Raw genomic sequence first — 24,331 nt, forward strand, 5'->3', positions numbered from 1 at the left:
GCTAGGATGTGTACGCAAACACCATGGTATGCATGTAGAGGTCAGAGGACAATCTGCAGAAGTCAGTTCTTGCCTTCCACCATGTGAGTTGCAGGGACTGAACCGGGGTTGTCAATCCTGGTGGTAAGTGCATTTACTGGCTGAGCTCTCACTGACTGGGGTCTCATTGACCCCACACTGTCATTTTTATCCCTCCTTGCTCCCAGTTGGCGCTTCTCCATTAAATAAGGCTTTCTCTCTGAGTTTTCCTTCCCAGCATCTTATTATTTTTCCTCAGCACCATTCATTGGAATGTTTTCCTCTTTGATGTCTGTCCCTCCATGAGGCTGGAGCATGTAAAAGAGCTCTAACCTCTGTAAGTCTGGCCATGGTGATGCATGCTTGCCTTCCTAGTACTCCAAGGGGGAAGCCGAGGATCGGGAGTTCAAGGTTATACTCGACTATGTAGGGAACTTGAGGCCAACCTGGGCTACATGAGACTCCACTTTTGAAGCAAACAAAGTACAAAACTGGGCTGGGGAGATGGCTCCGTGGGTAAAGTGTTTGCCAGGAAAGCACAACACATATCAGCACACAGCTGAACCCCAGCACCGGGGCTACGGGAGAAGAGAGACAGGCGGATCCAAGGGCTCCCTGGCCAGTCAGTTACCACAAATGGCGAGCTTTGGTTCAATGAGAGACCCTGTCTCAAAAAAATAAGGCAGAGCAATAGGAGAGGACATATGAAGTTGACCTCTGGCCTTCCCATGTGCACACATGCAAACATATGTACAACACACATGTGTACAACATGCATAAACATATGTATACACATGTACAACACATGGAAACCTATGTACACATACACATGCAAAACACATACATACACATATGCACAGTTGTGTACAAAACACACATTGCACACATATCTATAACACACGTACAGACACACAAGCACACATACAACACATGCATGCACACATAATATACAATACACATATGCACAAACATGTATAACACATTCACACATGTATAACACACATACACACATAGGTGCAACACACACACATAGAAGTATAAACCATGCTGACTTAATAGTAAGTAGGAAACAACCAAGAGGAAAGGTAATAAACTAAGTAAGTTATTAGGAAGCTGTTAGACCAGGAAGGACTGTGCCCCGGAGGCCTGGGATGATGAGTGGGTAGGTTAGCTTTAATTCCCTCCCTTTGCATTCTGGGGCTAAGTATTACTATTCAATCACACAGAGATTTTCAAGTGCTTTGGGAAACCTCTGCAGAGCGAGGATCCAATTTCACCAGCTGTTCATGAAATAGCCATCTATATCAGGAATTTAATTAGAAAGCTCAGAATGGGATCCTGCCTGGGAAAGTTACATTGCAGGCAGCTGCTTCACCCCCAGAGACCAGAGGGGAGCTGTGACTGAATTCTCTGCTCCTCTCCCTCTTGATGAGAGCTCTCTTCAACTGATTTTGTCCAAAATGCCCTTGTGGGCCTGGCAATTTTGAACAACTAACTTATTGTGTGGAGATTAAGTACCCCGGCAGCTCCTGGCAAGAGATTCATAGTGTCTTTTCAAAACAGGACTTGACTCGAGTCAGATGGGTTAGGCTGACTTCCCCCAGGTCCTTGGATCACATCTACCCTTGGAGAGCTAGCACTGATGACCTTTACTTAGAAGAAAACAAGCTTCCAGCAAATAAGGGCTGGGGAGATGGCTCAGTTGGTAAAGTGCTTGCCACAGAAGCATGAGGACCTGAGTTCTGATCCCCAGCACCCACGGGGAAAAAAAAGCTGGACTCAGGGGTATATGTGTGTAATCTCCACACTGGGCAGGTGGAGACAGGAGGGTCCCTGGAGTTCCCTGGCCAGCCAGCCTGGTCAAATTGGTGGGATCTACATAAACAAGAGAGCCTGTCTCAAAAATAAGGGGAGAGTCACTGAGGAAGACATTCCAGTATGGACATCTCAAAGTGATTGGAATAATGATGCTATCATCATCAGGTAGGCACCTGGCTGAACAGACTGGTTATCCAGGCGGAATATTCTAAGCGCATCTTAGTAAGCCCTCCCTCCTGCTGATAAAGGAGAATGGGGCTCAGAGGAACTCAAGTGAAAGAGAGAAAGCCTCTAGAAAGCAGGGTGTGGAGGCACAGGCTCTGGTCTACACTGAGAGGTCCTGGGTTACCACCTTCGCTTAAACTCTCAGAGACTCATTTTCCCATCTGCAAAATGAAGTGAGTGTTAGTTCACATCTTTATCCACTCATTCATTCTCGCATTCAAGTGATTTTTTTTTTAAAACATGTACTAAATAGCAGGAAGGTGCTAGGCAGAAGATACATACCCAAAGCAAAATCACACATGAGCTCTGCCCTTATGAAGCTTGCAGCCAACTGAAGAAATGAGGTGTTTGTGTTTGTGGAGGGGGGCACTAAATATGAAGTTACAATTATGGCGCATACCTTAGAGAAAGAGTCCCTCTGACACCCCGCAGTTAACCCATCACTATCTCTTGTTGTCCATACCTTCAAAATACATTCCAAACGCCAGTTCCCAACTATGCCCATGCCACCATTGCTTCTAGCTGGATTAGTGCACCAGCACAGCCCCCTGACCTAATCTATTCTTCACACAGAAATCAGTTCTTTGAAGACTATAAATCAGATCGATAAGTGCTATGTGTGAAGTCCCTGGTGACTTTCCATCATGCTTAAAGTGCAGTTCTAGAGAGAAGAGAAGAGAAGGCTTAGGAGGATCTGCATGGTGCAGGCCATGTGGGCCCTGATCTCATCTGCTGGAGCTCTCCTTCCAGCCCTCCACTCCAGCCACTCAGACATCCTTACTCCCTGAGCATGCCAATGTATAGTAAGAGGTCCTTGTGTGCACAGGTAAGCACTGGAGAACCCAGGAAAGTTAAGCACACAGGCTTGTCTCTTCAAAGGAAGGAGATGTTGCCTGTCTTCCATCCAGAATGCTGGGAAAGGATGCAGTTTACAACCTGGTGATCCTTTGCTATATGTAGGTCCTGGCTTCACTCAAATCTTCCAGAATATTGTGTTTGTTTATCCCATACTCCACCCCCCAAATCATGAGCATTGCTTCTCAGTCCATAAGCCCATCCTTATAAGAGATGGCACTTGGGCTTTCAACAGCTTAAGTAACATCTGTGTTATCTCAGGGCCAGGCCAATCCTGACTCCCACAGACATGTTTACCTCAGTCCTCCTCCCTAGACCCTTATCTTGAGCACTGTTTTTGAATCAACAGAACCCTTCTTTATGGAAGAAGCCATATGTACTTTGTAAAGAGTTTCAGTGTAAACAAGTCTTAAGCTTAGTTGTACACATGGGACTGAGTTAACTGCCATTAGGAAACTATTTTTTCCAGAATTGTGCTGTACTTAAATATAACTAAAATAAACCACCCAGCATCAGACTCCAGAATTTTGGCCCAGCAATGGATAACTAAGTTGTTCTGAACTGAGTTTCATTCTTACCCTACCTAAATCGTTTCCCTCTCAGTCATGATCTTGAAGGGACCCATACACAAATGCACCTGGGTATGGCCCCAGCTAGCTTAATTTGTTCTCATATTCATTTGAAGATGCTGATATTGATACCCAGAGACCTTGATCTCTGTCAAATGTTGCCTTTCCAGAGAGTCCTTCCTGCTCACTGAGCATCACCTCCCCAGCCCATAGCATCAGTTACCAGCCCCTTAATTCATCCTTTACCTAAGATGGTGTTTAATTCCACTTGGAAGTTATTTGTTGACTTCTCTGTTGTTTCTTTCCTATCTGGAAGTAGGACTTTGTTCAGATCATTTTCAAACATCTGTAATAGACTTTGGACAGGAGAGGATGCTGAATAAATATTTACTGTTATTCTAAACTGACACATTGAGAATTACTTATTTCAGGGAGATCTGGGAAGGCTTGCTTGGAGGAGAACACAATGCTCAAAGAGTGGTTGGAGTTTACCAGGCCCAAGAGGTGTGTGGCGCTGGCCGAGGAACAGGGATTGCTCAAACAAAGGCTCTGAGGTGGGAAGAAAACTATCTAGTCAGGAAATTGGAAGATGAGCAGGGGTGATGACTCCGGTGGTAAAGTGTTTCTGTGCGAGCATTAGAAGCTGAGTTCGATCCTCGGAGACCTCACAAAAGTAAAACAAACAAAACAAAAGACCTGGGCACAGTGGCCTGCACTTGTAATTGCAGGGCTAGGAAGGAGATGGGAAGATCCCCGGGGCTTGCTAAACACTCAGTCCAGCCTGCTTGCCAAATTGTAAGCCAATGAGAGATGGCTTCCTAGAAAAACAAAGAATGCTGCACAGCTCCTAAAACGGTTCTCAGGGATGTCCTTTGGCCTCTGCACACACGTGCATACACTCAGAGCCAGGAGGATCTCTGTGAGTTCGAGGCCGGCCTGGGCTACCAAGTGAGTTCCAGGAAAGGCGCAAAGCTACACAGAGAAACCCTGTCTCGAAAAAAACAAAACAAAAACAAAAAACAAACAAACACGTGCATACACTCAGTACAGCTGAACACACACACACACACACACACACACACACACACACGAAGGTGGGGGTGTAAAAGAACATCGACATGAGCAGAACACAGCGGAAGGTGCTAGGGTTTTTATTGCTGTGATGAAACACCATGACCAAAAACAACTTGGGGGAGAAAAGAATTTTGCTTTCACTTCCAGATAATACTCCATCACTGAGAGAAGTCAGGGCCAGAACCTGAGGGCAGGAACTGATGCAGAGACCATGGAGTAATGCTGTTTACTGGCTTGCTCCCCATGGATTGCTCAGCCTTTCTTATACACCCCCAGACAACTAGCCGGGCAGGGACACTGCTCACAGTGAGCTGTGCCCCCTACACACGCACATCAATCAGCAATCAAGAGAATGCATTACTGTCTTGCTGCAGGCCAGTCAGGAGCCAGCATTTTCTCATTGGAGGCTCCTTCTTCGAGAATGACTCTACTTGGGTCAAGGTGACATAAGATTGGCCAGCACAGCCATGAATGAAGCTGGATACAAGGACGTGGTCAGACAGCTCACGGCTGCACAGGACCCATTCACGAGTTGTGTCTTTATTCCTAGGTTATGAAAGGATTTTAACCTGGGGGAGTTGGGGATAGAACCAACCATTTTCACTTACCAAAAAATATTTGAAAAGATTTGTTAGGCCATTGCTTTAAGCCAGACAGTAAAAGGAGAAAAGAATTCTGAAAATATTAACCATAGTCGGTTTCAGTGGCAGAGATTCAAGCCACTGAGGCTTCTGTCCCCAGAGCTGGGGGATCAAACCCAGGCCCTTGCACACACTAAGCAAGTGTTCTACAGCTGTACGGCATCCCAGGCCCTGAGCTGCTGAGTTCTGTGGCTTCTCACTCACTCATCACCAACCACTTGGAAGCTTTATATCCCGGCTAAGTTGATCATTCTCTCTCTCTTCCCCCTTCTACAAAACGAGCAAATAAAAAGCCCACTGATTGGAAACTTCCCCTTACCATAAAAGAATGAGGTCTGAACTTCTGTTCTGTTCTGCAGGATGTAACTCAAGTGTCAGCATAAAGCTTCGAGGCTTCTGTGGCGTGTGTTTTCCACAGTTTCCTTCGGGGTAGCCAAGCAGTGGTCAAGGCAGGTGTCTGGCTGCATCCTGAATTCAAATCTTTCCCACTGACCAGCTGTGGACTTAGAACAGTGACTCTTTGAGACCCTACATACATGTCATAAATCATCAATTAACCTAGTTTTCTTTATTTGGGAATGGGGAATAATGCTGGTACATATAGTTCTTTGTAGGCTCTGAGCTCACTGACAGAAAACTCCATGGGTAGAAGACTCAAAGATCCCCTTTGTGAAGATCTAAAGACCCCCAGCTCCTTCCCTAGGGGAGGTCCTGGCCATCCCTCTCACTGAAACTCTATATCTCAGCAAACTGTCTTTCCAGTGGGTTGTTTGGCAGGTACGGGGCTGGGAGAGCACAGATTCCCTCTGCACATCCAGTGCACGGCCCAGATGCCCTCTGCACACCTACTGCACGGCCCAGATGCCCTCTGCACACCCACTGCACAGCCCAGATGCCCTCTGCACACCCACTGCACAGCCCAGATGCCCTCTGCACACCCACTGCACAGCCCAGCTCAATGCTTGTCAATGCCCGTGTGAAAGCTGAGCAGGCACTAGCATGCCCGTAATCCTGGAACTCAGGAAGCAGAGACAAGGGGTCCCTCAATAAAGCTGGCTAGCTAAGACTAGACAATGAGGTGAGCTTTGGGTTAAGAAGAGAACCCACCTCAATAAATAAAGAGGAGAGCAATTGAGGAGGGCACCCAATATCAACTTCAGCCCTCTACACACATGTGTACACACATGCATGTACACTCATCCATGTGTCTATAGACACGCAAACACACCTACCCATACACAACCCACACATACACACATCCAAGTAAAAAGAAGAGAAGAAGAACAGTGGAAAGGCCTGCCGAAACACCAAGGAAGAAGGAAGTTAACAGAGAAATGAAAACCTTCAGGCATGGGGAGTGAGGGAGCAATTATGTAAAGTATTTTGCACCACAGAATAAAATATTTGTGGACTTATCTAGTCAGGTCTATCTGAGAAAATGGTGTGAGACTCTAATGTAAACATCATTAATCATTGATTTACCTATTTTCTTTATAGTGACTATTCATTACAAGTGATTTGTGTCCCAAAATTATTGGGATCTATGGATATGGGGAGTTTGCAAAATTTGTCTGTCTGTGGCACCTCTGGCCATGCCAGCTTGAAAATGGTCTTGTTATAGCTCCTAAGTAAGTCACCAAGGCAGCAACTTACAGAATATACCTGTAAAAAAAAACGTCTCCAGAGCCTGACACTTCCCTACAGGGCCCTTATCTCAATTATGTATGTCACTCGGCTGCCCACTACACAGATCTGAGTTTATCTTCCTCACCCAGTGGTACAAACCTGGGAATCCATTTTCCGTGTGTCCCCAGACAGTTAAATCACCTGCAAATGTGCCTAACGTTTTAGGAACCCCCTGGTAGCAGTTCCCTGGAGGCCTGACAATTAGATGCTTAATGGCCCCACTTTAGGATGCTGACAGTAATCTGGGAGAAAGGGGAAAGCCAGGCAGCATTCTCAGGGGGAGGAGTTTACCGAGGCAAAAACTCTCGGAAAAAGCTCTGTTCCTGGCTGTGATTCAGGGAATGCAGAAGTTGACAGCTGGGAGGAAGGATCATTTTGAGGAAACTGTGCAAGAGTTATGGCAGGCCTTGCTTTCCCAAAAGCCCACGCTGGGCTCAAAAAGACATCAGAAAAGCCAGGTATTTTAGCTGCATTTCCAATGCCTTTCTGCCTCTGGGTTTCATCCAAAGGTACTAACTATATCAACATGGAACAGCCTACATCTCCGGGAACATGCCCTACCCCATCTCAAAGTGTCACAGGGTCACTGTTGGAACCGGGAGCCACTCTGCAAGGGACAAGGCAGGGCTTGCAAAGATCACTGGGATCAAATTAAACTGTTAGGAACTGAAAACTGATCAGATGGGATCATTCACGAGGGCTGGGAGAAAGGGCAGGGCTGCAAGGCTACTTCGAGCCTTTCTAGCGAGGCCACTGGATTGTGCCATTTGGAGGACGAGGGGAAGGAGTTGAACACTCCATGGGGTTGTTGGGGTTGCAGTGTGTATGGTTCAAGTTCTTTGTGGGCAATCAGAGATCTGGAGCTGAGTGTTGTAAGACATTATTTTAAAATGTGTTACATTTGTTTACGCTGGGGAACATTTGTTTAATGATGCAAAGATGTGTTGCCTTCCCTTATGCGTTTGCTTATCTCTGTGAAGCTGTGTTGTGGTGCCTGTCTAAAACACCTGATTGGTCTAATAAAGAGCTGAATGCAAGGCAGGAGAAAGGTTAGGCAGGGCTGACAGGCAAAGAGAATAAATTGAAAGAGAAAAAGGAAGAAGGAAGAGCAAGAGAACAAGAAGAGGAGAACTCAAGGGGCCAGCCATACAGCCACACAGCCACACAGCAAGCCACAGAGTGAAAGTAAGATACACAGAAGTAAGAAAAGGAAAAACTACAGAAGCAAAAGGTAGGTAGGATAATTAAGATAATTAGTTAAGGAAAGCTGGCTGGAAATAAGCCAAGCTAAGGCCAGGTATTTATAAGTAAAAATAAGCCTACATATATTTATTTGGGAGCTGGATGGTGGCCCCCTGAAGAGCAAAGAGTAAAAAAACAGCTGAGTGCTCAGGAGAAGTCTGGCCTGAGGGGGGTGGAGGCTAGGAACTCATTGTTAGCAAATGGTGACCACCCGCCAGTTTCACCTTCACGAGCACATCGGAACCACCTCACGAACAGTACAGTGTTTTGTGCTGTTTCTCTAATTAAGGGCTTGCAGCAAGCTCCCTTCAGCTCTGAAATCATGATGAATCCTCACAGCCTCCCTCCATGTCCCATGACACAGTTTCCAAAATGCTGATGGTAATTTAGGAGCAATTCAGGACCAAGAAGCCAACCAAGTAAAAGAGCTTTAGCTAGGCCCAGAATTCTGTTCTCTAGTGTGAAAAGCAAGAATTTCATTCTTAATATTTGGCTCCAGTGGTATTAAAGTTATGATTATAGATAAGTATATTTAAGCTAGCTAAATTACATCATCAGCCGTGTGCACCAAAACAGAACAACAGTTTCCTCACAAGCAGACCCGGACAAAAAAAGGTTTGCTTTCCGCTTCTGTGATAAAAACACTCTGATCAAAAGCAGCTTAGAAGATGATTGGGTTTGTTTGGTTTATATTTCCAGGTCATAGTTCATCATTGAAGGAAGTCAGGGCAGACACTGAAGCAAGAACCACGGAGGAACACTGACTTATGCTCAGATAGCTTTCTTATACAGCCCAGCCCACCTACCTAGGGATTGGTGATACCTCCAGTGGACTGGGTCCTTCCACATCAATCATAAATCAAGATAACCTCTCACAGAGATGGCCTAAAGCCAATCCTATGAAGGTAATTCTTCAACTGAGATCACTCTAGATTGTGTTCACATCGACAATAAAAACAAACCAGGATACTGAGTTATTTGGGGAGGGACTCTTAGAAGCATGGAAGTGGGGAAAGGAGACAGAGGAGGTAAGGAAACCAATGTTAATATACAAGTAATCTACCACCATGTGCACCTGGAATTCTGGTCCCTTGGCCACCTGAGAAAAGTGACTAGACCAGACCTCAGGAGTGATGGGGCATTTCCTCACCAACCTCAACCTGATGTTAGGTACAGCATTACTCCCAGTGTTCTCAACGCCCCAGCTGTGCCCCACATGAGTTGGAGAAGAAGCCTGCAGAATGCACTGAACATGAACAAAGAGAACATGGCTGGGGCTCTGACATCATCTGCCAGCCGGCAGAGCAAGGCTGGACCCTGAGGTCTGAACTCTGCTTGAAAGCATGCCATCTTAGCATTCCAAATTCTAACTGCCCCCAGAGAAAATGCAAAAGTAAATGGATTACACGCTCGCCTGTACATGCTAGCTTGGGGTAAGTTGGAAGTACAAAAAGATGTTCGTGGACCATTTGTTGCTCTGTACAATTTTTTTCCTCACTAAACAATAATAACCCGATATGATGACTTGCTACGAGCTTCAAAGTTCAGTTGTGTTTGGACTCACTTAATGGAGACTTGGGGTCAGAATTTCTTGCCAAACATTAATCAAACTGTTTGATTAGCTTATGATTTTTCAAGCCAACACAAATGCCTTTGTCAACGATTTCTGGCAAAACCGTCTGCCCTCTAAAGTTAGAGTGCATGTAGTACTAACAGCCCATCTGCACATGTTAAGTCCATATTTAACACCTCGTAAGCTAAGGAGAATTTTGAGGCCCACATTCATTAAACTAAACTCATTTTTATGCTCTATTTTTCTTCTCTTTCCTCTACCATTCGAACATTGGGAGAAAAAGCTTTCTCTCAGCACCAAAAGCAAAGCAGAAAATTTCCACAGACTTGTTATTTGGAACCAAAAACAAAGCAAAAAACGTTAAGTCTTAGCATTACCTTAGCTGATCAAAATAACAGGCAAAGGTGAGGTTCAGAGTCAGAATGACAGACCATCTGATTCTTGCTTGGTAAGACCGACCTTCAGCAGCAGGGCTGTGAATGGTGTTAATATGGCCTCCTTTATCCTGCCTGAGATTCTGCATGCTAATAGATTTTTCTGTGAGATTGTATACCTTAAGGATCTTCAGAGCCTCATGGAGTTTTGCACATTACTGAATTTCCTGAGAGCATCTGCCCCCACTTTCAAGGAAACACATACCCTAGCCATCTTAACAGTTGTTTATTTACTAAATATTTGTTGACTATCTACTAAGTGACAGGTACCGTGGGAAACATTAGGGATAAGGAACGCACAGGACATAGTTTCCTTTGGCATATGGTTTGTGTTGGCTAAACAGTATCCACGTCTGCCCCTGGGTATCTCTTCCAAATTCCCGTGCCAGGGCTGTGAGCTCACTCCAAGACCAGATTTAGAAGGAGTGTGAGAAACCAGGAGGGTGACTGAGACGAAATTATTATTTCTTCACTAGGTGTGCCTAACTAGGCAAAGCAGAAAACAAAGGATCTCTGTATCTTTGCTCTCTTTCCCTTGAAAACCTTGGGTTGCTATGGAAGATTACTTTAAAATCTTGAAAATGTAGGTTCACATTATGTAATTTTTTTAATGTACTCTCACACTGTGCACCTTGATAGATATTCTGAATGCCGCTGCTATATTTCATACGTAGGGGAGAATTTATCTATCTATCTATCTATCTATCTATCTATCTATCTATCTATCTATCTATCTATCTGTTTGTCTGTCTGTCTGTCTGTCTGTCTGTCTGTCTATTTAGCCAGTGTCCCATGTAGCTCTAGCTGTCCACAACCTCAGTATGTAGTTGAGGTTAGCCTTGAACTCCTGATCCTCCTGCCTCTGCCTTCCAAGGGAAGGGATTTGGGGTGTTTATCACCACCCCAGCAGAGAGGTTTACATTTCAACAGTCACACCCTTCTTCTGACAGTCAGAGGAGGGGCTGGGGAAGGGCTGAGAGGCCCAAGAGCCTGCAGGGCTAGCATGAAGTCTTGAGTTGGGATGCTTGGCCTCCGCATAAAAAGTCAGGTGCCGGGACACATGACTGCAGTCTCAGTGCCGGGGAGGCAGAGATGGGGTTCCCCAAGCCTTGCTGGTCAGTCAGAGCTTGAGGTTCAGTGAGAGACTTGTCTCAAAACTAGATAGGGGTTGAGGGAGATACCCGACATCAACTACACATGGGGGTGGGGCGTGGACTAGAAAGGTATTTCCAGCATCACAGAACCATGCTCTACAGAATCAAAAACAGCAAACATGCTTTATTGATTTCCTTTTTTATGTGTATGAGGGTTTCAGCTGCATGTGGGTCTGGGCACCACGTGTTTGCCTGGTGCCAGCCGAGGCCACATGAGGTGTCAGAGTTCCTGAAACTGGAATTACAGGCGGTTGTGAGCTACAGTGTGGGTTCTGAGAATTGAACCCAGGTCCTTTGCTAGAGCAGCCAGTGATCTTAACCACTGAGCCATCTCTCCTGCCTCTCAAGTGTGCTTTTTATAGTTACCTACCTATGGGAGTAATTTGATTTCTCTGGGAAAAGTTTCCTCAAACCATAAAGCTTAAGATACGAGAACCCATCTATGATGAGTTCAGTACAGACACCCAACCCCCCACCTTTCCCCCTCCCTCTGGGCAACATCTCTTCCAGGATAGCTGCATGCCTTAGTGACAGGCCTTTTCTTAAGTAATCTTTATGAACTGGAACATGTCCAAAAAAAAAAGCAAGATTGCACTTGGCAAGTTCCTGCTCATCACGTGTTGTAGTCCACAGATATGAATCGCTCTCTGGGGTGGTGACACCAAGTGACATTGGGTTGAACACTGACAGAGCTGTCCCTATAGTTGTGTCTGCCTGGTCCCCTTCCCGCCAGCCTCCTGCCAGAAAAGCACTCGTGCTGGGCATTTTCTCCTTCCTCCCTAATGCCTCGACGTTCCTCTGGACAGGTGAGCAGAGCGAGGCTCCAGGAGGTCAAAGGGACTCAGCGGCTCATCTGTCACTCAAAACCAGGCCACTCCCTACTGTAAAAAACAAAAGTCAAAGAAGGAAAGAAAAGATGTTTTGGGGGCTGGGGACATGGTTTAGTAGTCACCCAGTGAGCCTGGCAATCTGAGTTCCATCCCCAGAAAGATACTGTGAAAAGAGAGGACCGACTTTAGTAAGTTGTCTCTGATCTCTACTTACATGCTGTGGCTTGTGTATACCCCCCATCTCCCCAAACACATAAAATAAATAAAATGTAATAAGAAACTTAAAAATGCTTTATTCAGAGGCTGCAGAGATAGATGGTTCAGAGGTTAAGAGCATTGGCTACTCCTCCAGAGGTCCTGAGTTCAATTCCCAGCAACCACATGATGGCTCCTAACCATCTATAATGAGGTCCAGTTCCCTCTTCCGGCATGTAGGCAGAACATTGTATACATAATAAATAAATAAATCTTTTAAAAAATGCTTTATCCAACATTTAGTTACCAAGAAAAAGTCATGTTTCTGCCATATATAAAAAAGAAATAAATAGTCTGGGAGTGGTGGTGCACACATGTCATCCCAGCATTCAGGAGGCAGGAGGATTTCTATGAGCTTGAGGCCAGCCCAGTCTATATAGTAAGTTTCAGGTTGGCCAGGGCTCCATGGTTTTTGTTTTGTTTTGTTTTGTTTTGGCTTTTTGAGATAAGGTTTCTCTGTGTAACAGCTCTGGCTGTCCTGGAACTAGCTTTGTAGACCGGGCTGTCTCCCAAGTGCTGGGATTAAAGGTGTGCACCACCACCACCCGGCAACCAGGCCAGGGCTACATGGTAAGACTCTGTCTCCAAATAAAAAAAAAAAAAAAAAAAAAAAACAAGAAGAATAAGGAAAAGCATGGAAAATGTAGTAGTCATCATACTGGTTTCGTGGGATTGCCAGAGTGAGCATTTATCGTTTTCAAATGCATAATTGTTAGCTCGGACCCTGTTTATTTACCTTGGAATATCGCTAACAACATCATGTTTAGTGTTTGAGAAGTTGTGAGGCAGGGCATATTTACTGAGGGTTCAACTGTCATTTTTAAGACCTTTGTATTAGCAGGACTACGTGGCACACAGTGCATACAGATGAACAGGTAAAGCATCCATTTCTAGTCATAGTTCTTATAGCCTGGTCCCTAGTTGGTGACTTAATTAGCTCATGTCAGTACTGCCACGTGAATAAATAAACATCCTCTGCATTTAGTATTGCAAATACTGAAACTTAAAAACACAGACTGAAGGGATTGAGACAAGTCAATTGTATTTTACATTTAACAACAATATTCTTGCAGAATTATGTCACTAGAAGACTTAGCAAAACCAAAGGATTCTCTTCCTGAAGCAAAAGTTCATTTTTTTTGAATGCTTAACAAAAACTTTGTAAATATCATAAAATTTGACTTCTTACAGCAGAGCATTTAAGTATATCAAACTTATGAGTGGGAGGGAATCCTTAATCCATGTTCTCTCCTTCCTTCTTCCCTCCCTTCCTTTTACATCCCATCAGTGTGTGTGTGTGTGTGTGTGTGTGTGTGTGTGTGTCTGTCTGTCTGTCTGTCTGTCTGTCTGTCTTGTGTGAACATGCCATGATATATATACAATATGCAGAGGTCAGAGGACAACTTGAGCATTAAGATTTTCTCCTTCTATCTTGTAGATCTCAGGGACAGAACTCAGGTCTCCAAGCTTGGGGCAAGTGTCTTTACCCACTGAGCCATCCCACCTCTGCATTTCTAATATTAGGAAAGGGTGGAAGGAAACGACAGTTTTTCTTAGAATGATGAGAATGTGTAAGGCTTTCTATTTCAAACTATTAAGTTTCTGGATTCTTGTGAACATGGCCCTGACCATGAAGATACTGAACGACAAGCATTACAGTTTAACTTCACGCTGTCATAGTTGGGATTTAACATTAAAAACAATACCTCAAGGCTGGAGAACTGACTCAGTGAGTAAAGCCTTTGGAGCGCAAGCCTCAGGACCTGAGTGCACATCTTCTGCATCCAAAGACACACAGGCATACACATAATTAATTTAAAAACTAAGAGCATGTGTTCCATCCTAGCAGTACAAACATACGAACAGGCAGATGTCAGGGGAGCAGCAAGATTCAAGATGTCCTCAACAAGCGCTACACGTGTCTGGCTGAACTCACTTAAAATTGAGGAGAACTGTCTGAGAAGTGAAGGAGCTGGATTTGGGTTCTTGGGTCTTGCAGTATCTCCAGGTAAACAAAGCACCTGTCACACCTACAGAGCTCACAGCAGGACTATCCCACATCTCAGTGCCCCTGTCCTGTGGAGGCAAGACTTACTCATAAGGAACCAGCTGTGCCAACACCAGAATCAGAGGCTGCCTAGACGGGAAGCTATTCCAGAAGAAACCGCCAGAGCAAAGCCTTACATAGGGGAATAAATGCAAAGAAAAATATAAAACAGAAAGCGGTGCTCATCAACTAGATCGTTTAAAGGGGTGACGCACAGCCAGAGACATGGCTCAGCCCTTAAGAGAGTGTTCAGCTCTTACACAGGACTGAGTTGGTTCCCCAACACCTGCTTTCAGCAGCTCACCAACCACTTGTCCCACTCCAGGGGATCTGAAGCCCTCTTCTAGGGTCCCTAGTCACCAGCACTCTTAGATACCGCAGATTTCTGCGCACGCGCGCTGCGCTGCATACACACACAATTAAAAATAAATCTTTAAAAATTAAATGGGCGGTGTGACATCTGTACTCTGAAGCAATAAAAGCCCTTAAGAAAAGCCTTCTACTGATCCACCCTAAGTCTTAGGTATTCAGCAACTCCTCAACACTACCCGGGTCTCTCTGCTGACTCCCCGGCATTCACAAAAGTTCTCTTTAAACATCTCCATACTAGAGATTTCTAAAACGGAGCCACAAGAAACCCTATCACAAGAGGCCACACAACGAAGAACATTACTTCCTAGTTCCAAGATTCCCTTCCTCCTCTGCCTCCTCTGGTCAGAACCTCTTGCAAGGTTGAGTATGAGCCAGGCACCCTGGGCTCCACTCACAGCAGAGTGTCACTGGGAATTGATTTTAAAAAGACATACTTTGCCTGCCCCCCTTGACCCCTGCACCACCAACAAAACCCCAACGTCGTCTTTAATCGCTTTGTGTGACATGGAACGGGGAAATTTAGGAGCTGGGTACCTGCAGGCTTGGCAATGACTGTTCCTGGTTAAGTGACCCTATGTGCCTGCCAGGCGCCAGGCAGGCCCTGTGCCAGGCCCTGTGCCGGCTGTGGGGACACAGTATTGGGTGAGGCACTTCTCACCCCTGGAGAACCCTGGGTGTGTGGTGGGGAACTCCCAACACAAGCAGAGAAATGACTTGTGCCTGATGCTGAGTCTCCAACAGCCTGAGGCAGAAAAAACTAACGGAGCCCAGGGAATGCTGCAGCTTGCTCTGTCCGGAGGTGATGAAAAACTCCAAAGAGGCGCTTTTAAGCCCTTTAAACAGAATGTTTTCCTTCACCACAGTCCTCTGTAACCTCTCTCATCTGGCTGATCCCTGCCTCCCACCACTGATCATTTGTTCACTTTGTTCTGTCTCTTGCTTTCCCAAAGGATCTTGGCTCCTGGACTTACTTACCTCTGGGAAACTTCTACCCAGCCTGAGGTGGATTTGCAGAGCGCACAATCAGAGCGCACAGTCCAGAGCAGGCGATCCTGGAAGTGACTCTAGGCGCAGTGGGAAAGCCTCTAGCCTCGGGGTCCCCGCGGGCTGTAGCTCTCACGCCCCTGGCTCTGCTTATGAATGTTGCTTTCCCCACCCTGGGGGTCCCCAGGGCCCAGAATGTGTCTCCAGTCTTGGGGAGGTGACCGAAGTGCAAGTGTGAGGGGGTTCTTGGAGGCTGGCACTATCCCTTCCCGCTTCTCTGCGATGTGGACCGCCCCCCTCGGCTGCAGACCCTGGAGGAGCCCGGAGGGCGGGGAAGTTGGGGCGTGCTTGGGGCTTGCCTTCACTCTCTGCGCCAGGGCGCGCCAGAACTATCTCTGGGCTCCTTGCTAACCGCTGTCCCAGGAAGCTTCTCCTGTGCTCTGGAGACTTCTTGAAGAAGTTTGGGGTCTAGCGAGGTAGCCCAAGAGGCTTTGAGTGGCAGGGACTTCTCCCTTCTCCACGCTGGGCAAGGGCTAGCTGATTGAGTCCTGAAAACAGCTACCCTTTCTCTTTCTTGTGAGACCTCTGCTCGCTGTCTCCTTGCAGAGACAAACTTGGAAACAGAGCATGAGAGGCAGTTGCTGGGTGAGAACTCAAAAGGCAATTAATTCTATCTCAAGTTTGGAGATCAGGAGAACCGCCCAATTCCCAAAGGAATTCCAAAGGTTAAGCTAGGTGGGGGAAGCTAGGAAAAGAGGGTCCCAAACACATGAACAGCAGCTGGAAGGACAGAGGGGGCCATGAGCCTGCTTCAGGAGAACTGGAATTTGCCTCTCAGAGTGTGCTGTGTGGTCACCTTAAGCGAAAAAAGGCATGAAGAGGTGGTGAGCTCCTGTGTGGGAGAACAGGGCTGGAGTAGGAGTGGCCTAACTCTGCCATGCGCTCCACCTGTTAGTCTCCGTGCTGCACAGTGTCTGCTTCCCAGAGGGCAAGTTCAAGCTAGAAGTGGTTTGTCACAGACAATTAACTTAAGTCTCTGCCAGGCTATTCACCAGCTGCAACTTTGGCTACACCCTCAACCTCACTTTTTCTTTTTTCTTTCTTTCTTTTCTTTTTTAGTTTTTTCTTTTTGTTGTTGTTGTTAAAGTTACACTTACGTATTGTGGTGGTGGAACATGACTTTCGGGAGTTGATTCTCTCCTTCTACTTACGTGTCCCAGGGAATCAAACTCAGTTCTCCAAGTTTGGCAGCATGTGACTTAATCCACTGTGGCCTTTGGCCAGGCCCTCAGGCTCTGGTTTTTTTTGTTGTTGTTGTTGTTGTTTTTTTTTTTTTTTATTTTCAAGACAGGGTTTCTCTGTGTAGCTTTGGAACCTATCCTGGAACTCGCTCTGTAGAGCAGGCTGGCCTTGAACTCACAGATATCCGCCTGCCTCTGCCTCCCAAGTGCTGGGATTAAAGTCATGCGCCACAACCGCCTGGCTGACTCTTTCTTAATGGAACATAAAGACTCATATTAATGTCCCTCACTGCGTGTCCTGGATCACAGACTTTGTGTTCTGTTATAGAGACTCCACATCAGGACAGGTGGCTTCAAAATGATGGTTCTTTACCTCCCATGGTTTGGAGATAGGGCAGCTGAGAGGACATTGGAATCACAAGTCAACAGTAGCAGGTCTCAAATGCTTGCTTGTACCTTAAATGATCAAAATCAAGCAGCCCATGTTCTTATATTCTTTTATGGTTATTATTTCTAACAGTGCACTTTAGAATCTGAGTACACTCCCTGACCCCAAGATCAATATTGAAAGAGGAAGATTTGAGATTTCTGAATGGCAGGGTTTCTCATCAATTGCCAGCCACCCAAAGTCACTTGCGAAAATGTCCCACACACTCGAACACTGCCCATTCTGTAGTCTCCTCATAAAGAGTCCAGTGTGGCAAGAAGGTTCATGGAAGTCAAGGACCTGTAACTCATTGCTCCACCAGTCAGCTGTACGGGAAGGCTTGCAGATCTCTGTGATGTATTGTTTTGAAGTATCTTGATGTCAGATCTCATGCTTTGGATCTTAGGCTGTTCAAACTGATTTCATACCTGGATCCAATAGAGACCAGCATTCAAAGACCTGAGGTTCTCCTCACCCATCTCAGATTAAAAAGAAGAGAAGTTCATGAGTGTTGTAAAGGAAAGCAGTTGCCTAAACTGACCCCAAGTTTTCACCATTGTGCAGCTCATGATTTCTGGACCCATTGAGACAAGAGCCAGTGGCTCTCTGCTGCACTTCCGAGCCTTCTCAGGAACATCTGTGACTGAAGGGAAAGTGTGGGCGATATAGGTGTTTGGCTGCACTTTTGGAGTCTGTGACAACTTCATCCGACCAGAGATAAATTATATCAGAGGACAAGCTGCTCTGCCATTGACGGTGTGGGACTCAAGAACCAGTGAGTTCATAAATCAGGGCTGTGGGAAAGCCAGCTACCGTTAGCCTGGGATGAGCCATACTGACTTTCAGACTGTCTTCAGACCTCAACCCAGCTGGATCTCCCCCCTTTAAATCCACAAGCTACCCAGATCACCTTCCCTTGGATCTTCCAGAGTCCAATCTTCTTCCCTTTCATCCCATGCAAGCCCTGCCAATTCATCCTTCATTCTGGCGAACATCTTTGTAAGCCATCTCCCTGATTAATCACTCTGCTGGCCTTAATGAGCTAAGCTGTGTACTGTGGCTCACTGCCAATACCTAGCATGGCCAGACAGTACTGATAGACCCGAAAAACCCTAAATTTAAATTTCAAAATAAAGTATCTATCAAACATACATAGCTTTTGCATATCAAAGTCAAAGTCAAAAGAAAATGCCAGGTTGACCATAAGCCAGGAACTGTCTGTACATTAAATATTTTATATTAAATTAAATATAAAATTACTACAGGCCAAGCATTGTGAAGAGTAGAATCATTTTACGGTAATAACCTATCTGCACACCTACATATGTACATGTATTCTTTCTAATGGCCTTCTTAAGCTGTAATTCATATACGATCCAGCAATTTCAATGATTTTAGTATGTTCTTAGATATATGTGACTGTTAGAAATGCTACAACATCTCTTCTCAAAGAGAACCCCCGCTCCGGGTTGTCAGTCCTCAATCCTTTATCCCCCCAGGATCGTGGCTACTAGTCACCTGTTTGCTGTCTCTCAAGCATTTGCCTGATCTGGGTATTTCAGAAAAAAGGAATCACATGTGACTCTACAGCTGGCATCTTGCCCTGTGTGTGTGCTTCAGGATTATCCCTGTTGTAGCATGGGTTGGTACTCGATTCCTTTTGTGGGCAAACAATAGCATCTATGTGGCTGTTACATCTTCAACTGGTAGACCTCTGGGACATTCCCACTTCTTTCTTATTAAGAGCACTGCTGTAACCATGCTATATTTTTTGTGCAGGCATACGTTTTCTTTGCTCTTAGGAACATGCCTCGGAGGGCATTGCTGGGCTGTTTGAGATGGAACCTCTGTGGTTTCACTTTTCAGGGACAACTGGACTTTTCCCAGGGAGCTACTCATTTACCCTCCCCACCAGCAGCGTACACGGGTTCTGATTTTGTCATCCTCTTGCTTAGCTGTCACCTCCACAGTTGTTAGCTGACATTTTAATGGCAGCCATCATGGTGTGGTTTAGATTTGACTGTCTCTGGTGGTGTGGGAAACTTCCCATGCCCTATTTGGAGACTTGGCCCATTTCAGTTTCTTTTTAGGTTTCTTTACTTTATCTGTGTGCTTTTTCTGCAAGTATATATGCATACCATGTTTGCACATGGTGCCTATGGAGGTCAGAAGAGGGCATCAGTTCCCCTGGAACTAGATTGACAGATAGTTGTGAACGACCATGTGGGTGCTGGGAACGAATGCCTGGTCCTCTGAAAGAGGAACAAGTCCTCCTAACCACGGAGCCATCTCTCTCCTCAGCCCAAACTTGGTCCACATGAATTAGGCTGGTTTTGTATTATTACGTTCAAGTGCTTCCCACAGTTTCCTCTCCTTTACATCGATGGCACATCAGTGTTTCTCCCATTACGTGCTCTTTTTACTTTCATGACAGTGTCCTTTGAAGCACATTTCAATTTGATGGGGGACAATTATCTATTTTTTTCTTTAGCTTCTTATCATTTTTATATTATGAGTAATAATCCATTGTAAAATCTGAGGTAATGAACCCTTTATACACACACACACAATACTTGATTTCACTTGCCTGTAATCTCAGCATTTAGGAAGTGGAAGCAGGAAGAGCAGAAGTTCAAGGTCATACTCAGCTACATGGTGAGTTTAAAGCTCAAAACCTAGCATACTTAAGTCAGGTATCTTACTGGGTTATTAGAATCTACTCCTTTATTAAATACCTACTATGTGGTAAATACTAGGTACCTCGGTTCCCATGAGGACGATAAAAGAATACAATCAGATTGAATAAATTCTGCCTTTGGGACCTAAGAACCAGTGTTGGAGATGGGTTAATCAGCTAATCATCAGTTTAATAAAGGGCTGTGTGCATTGGAAATATGGTAGAGGCTCCAGTAAGAACATGGTGCTTGAAATAAACATTTGACCTGGAGTTGCATGAGAAAGGTAGAGAGGAGAGGGACAGTAAGACAGAATGAGACACAATTAAGGGAGCCAGTGGTGACAGGAGGGGTGTGATATACAATGAGGTTAGAGGGGTGGGGTAGGCAAACGTCACTGAACGTCACGGGGCAAGTGACAGGAGTCTGGACACTCCAAAGGTTTGTGATTGTGGCTGTGCATGGGCAACTCCGTCTACTGAGACAATGAGCACAGCAGGAGGGAGAGGTCTAGGGAAGAAGGTGGGAGAGAGGAATTCTATTTGGGATGTTGTGTTTCCCATGTCTGGGAACTGCTCAAGTGATGATGCTCAGTAGCCAGGTGGACAGGGATAGGTCCAGGCTTGGTATAAGTCCCAAACTAGAGATGTGGATTCGGGTTCATGATGACCTGGGTAACTAAAGCCACAGGTGTGTGCAGTGGTGCTGGGAGCATTCATCCCCTCAGCATTCAGTCATTGAAGAGATACACCGAGATCCAGTCTGTGGGAGACACTGTTCCAAACCCCAATGATACACACCAGAGAACAAAGTAAAGAAAATCACTCTGTTGGGGTTCTTGGGGGGACTAGTAGTATCTCACTGGAAGGTAGGGGACATAACTGGTTTTATTCTTTTGTAGAGCTAGGGATTAAGCTCCACAGCTCTGGAAAGCTTTAAATAGACATAGGAGGTAAGCTCTGGAGACAGCTGGAGCAGAAGAGGTGTAGGCAGCGGGAACAGTCCATGTGAAGACCCTGTGTGTGGCAGGAGCATCTCTGTGCACTGGGGCAAAAAGAAGAGGCCACTGTGGCTGAAGCAGGACAGTGATGAGGCAGATAGGAGGACATGATGCCAAGCAGGTGGCAGATGAGAGGAGGTAGGTTGTGGTGAGAAATGGAGGTTTGAAACAGAGTGGCATGGTGTGACTTCTGTTGATGATGATATTTTTAAGATGAAGATAACAAAGTCCTGGGACTAGCTGACATTTAAGTGATAAAGAGAAGAGGGCAGAAGGGAGGTTAGTGGAGGTCAAATACAGGTCATTAAAAGGATGACCATAGAACTTAAGACTCCAGCACAGGACAACTCGTCATGAAGGAATGGCCAGGGAAGGAGAGACCAGGAAACAGCCTAGCTCAGAGATCTCTGCCAGACAGCTTGTAGAAAGAGTCTTACAGCCAGTAGTTGGGAAACAGGGAGAGTTCTAGGGCAGTCTTATATTATATATTCCATACATGGGATGCTCAAGTGATACAGGAAAGCCAAAGGTTAGGTGGATTTGGACCACTCACCACAGGAGATTGATTCCCACCTTCCACTAACCCTCATTAAGATAGAGGTGACATGACTTAATCACTGTCAACTTGACCAGATTTAGAGTCACCCTGGAAACAGCTCTGGATATGTTCAAAGTGAGTTCCCAGAAAGGTTTATCAGAGCAGGAAGACCCACCCTGAACAGACCAGAGTCCCAGACTGAATAAAAAGGAGAAGCAAGCTGAACACCAGCCTTTGTTTCTCTGTGCTCCTGACTGGATGCAATGTGACCAGCCACCTCACCCTCCTGCCACCACGCCTTCCCATCAGCCACAACAAACCCCTCCTTCCTGAGGTGGCTCTGGTCAGATATTTTGTCATGGCAGCACAAAAAGTAACTAATCCAGACAGGCTGAAGCTCCTCTTGTGGGTGGGAAGACTGCAGAGGTCAGCAGGGAAACAAGCAGGGCCATGGAGTTGCTTCTCTATTCACTCACAGAAACAGCAAGAAGCTAGAGACACTGAGCCAAATTCTCTCACTGTGTGATCTATTCCACTTGTATAATTTACGAGTGGTCAATTCACTTTCAAAGGCCATTAGGGAGTAATTATGTTCAATAGGAAATTTCTAAATTCCCTTCTTAAGGCTGAAAGGCAAGTGCTCCATAGTTAAAGAAACAGAAAGCAAACATAACCCAGGAGAGGATAGGATTTCTCAGACCTTCCATCACAGAACCTTGCTGTAATCAGCCCAGCTTTAACACTCCAGGATGGCTAAGGGAGGGAAGTGGACTTTGTGACTCTGAACACTGACCCCTGGATTTATTTTGTTCATGGCAACTTTCCCTTGTTGATGCTGCTGTTGGCCTCAGATACATCACCTTGACCATTTGGCCTCAAGAGGGGACTCAAAAACTTTCCCTTGACTTAATTTCTGAGTCATCACAAAGTACTAGAAAGCCCAGTCTGAAGACCCAGGGTGATAATAGAGAAATAATGAGTTGCCTCCATGTTGTAGATATGTTTTACAGATAAAATAGGCAGGCTCACGTACATGTGCACACGCATGTGTGTGTGCACAAACGCACACCAAGAAGGCCATCCAACACAGCTGCTAACTTGAAGCCAAGATTGGAACTTGGAATGAAGCAGGAAGCCAACATGGCAGTAAGAAACAAAGCATGCTGGCATGCAAGGCATGCATGGTGGATTGAACTTCCAAAGAAAGGTGCAATTTCTCAGTCTCTCTCGTTTTGGACAATTCAGCTAAATAGTTTTACTGTCTCCTATGTGCTCGGCACAGAGACTGTCTCATCCCTGCTCCCCCACACACAATCCCACCCAAAAGCTGAACCCAAGACAAGGATTTGTGTGCAGGCATTCAGTACTTCTAGGGGAGAAGAGAAGAGAGATAGTAAAAGGCAAGGCAGCCAGCTCAGGATGTGTGATCAAGAGACCCCCGGTCAGTGGACAGCTGGAGCTCAGCCCCGCTGGGGAATGCTAGGAAAGTGCAGAGTATACTCCAGCTCTACTTCTCTGCCAAATCCTGGTGTACTGTGGGCTGAGAGCTCAGAAGGTTGAACTCTCTGGCACTCAGTGTGGCCAGCCCTGGGAGCAGGCAGCAGAGTCTGCAGATATGGAATCCAGTTTGGAGAGAAGAGGCGGGAAAGGGGCACGGTGACAACATCTGCTGGAGATAATGTTCCAGTCTGTGTGCCTGGACAAGCCCCTGGGACTATGGAACAGCCAAACAGCAAGGGAAATAATGACCCAATTGAGGTCCACATTCCCGAGACCTAGCAGAATGCAAACTCCTCCTGAGGTTGTATGCAGGGAAGCTCGGAAGCAAACTGTGTCACTCAGGGTTGTTGACCCTGCTGGTCCCCTGATGTTCATGATGGAGGCAGGCCAACATTTATCTACCCTTGTAAAGCACTTACATCTATATTTCAGGGAAATGGGCATGGCAGAAGAATCCCTCTGCCGGTCAGAGAAGTTGAGCCATATGCATAGGGTTGATTGGGAGTTATCTGTGTTAAAATAAAAACCAAACATGAGCTGACAATGAATTCAATTAAAAATTATTGAAAAATACATCAAAAGCTGGTTTAGAATGTGATTAACCTTAATCTGACAAGGGCTGTTTTTCTGGATAAATCTTCAATGATTTGATATTTTGATTGAGTATCTAATTCACATTACAAGTCCCTCTGACTCAGAAGTTACAGAAAAATCTATGAGGAAAGTTTAAACTCTAATGTGAGTGCCTTAGTTGTATGTATTTTCTTTTCACCAAGAGGCAGGTTAATCTCGTAGACTGCAATTTTCTAAGTTTTCCTAGTGCTTACGCAGAAGAAATTGACATTTAAAAGTTAACTCATGTGATCATCTCTTCGAGGCTCCTGCTCCCTGGTTTACACGTGGTCTTCCTCTTCCTCAGTGTTCACAGGGTCTTCTTCCCTTTGCCCCTGTGCCCCCATCTCCTCTTCTAAAAGGACTGCTGGATCAGAGCTCACCCTAAGGACCTCATTTTAATTTTTACCTCATTTTTTAAAAACAAGCTCTCACTACATAGCCCTGGCTACCTATGTAGCCCAGGCTGGCCTCAAAATCACAGAGATCCACCTGCCTCTGCCTCCCAAGTGCTGAAATTAAAGGCATGCGCCACCACAATCACCTCATTTTTGTTCCCCT

The 24,331-nt window shown here is 45.6% G+C and overlaps 1 protein-coding gene across 1 annotated transcript in view; it reads right to left on the minus strand.

Annotated features, from left to right (window-relative positions):
- Positions 1–15,841, minus strand: part of Col6a6 (collagen type VI alpha 6 chain) — a 142,633-nt gene extending 126,792 nt beyond the window's left edge. The window contains exon 1 of the mRNA XM_059268521.1: positions 15,769–15,841. The gene's annotated coding sequence lies outside the window, so the exon portion shown is untranslated. The remainder of the gene's footprint in view (positions 1–15,768) is intronic.
- Positions 15,842–24,331: the final 8,490 nt, after the last annotated feature.

The sequence above is a fragment of the Peromyscus eremicus genome, chromosome 7 (assembly GCF_949786415.1).
Source record: "Peromyscus eremicus chromosome 7, PerEre_H2_v1, whole genome shotgun sequence".
Classification (NCBI taxonomy): Eukaryota; Metazoa; Chordata; class Mammalia; order Rodentia; family Cricetidae; genus Peromyscus; species Peromyscus eremicus.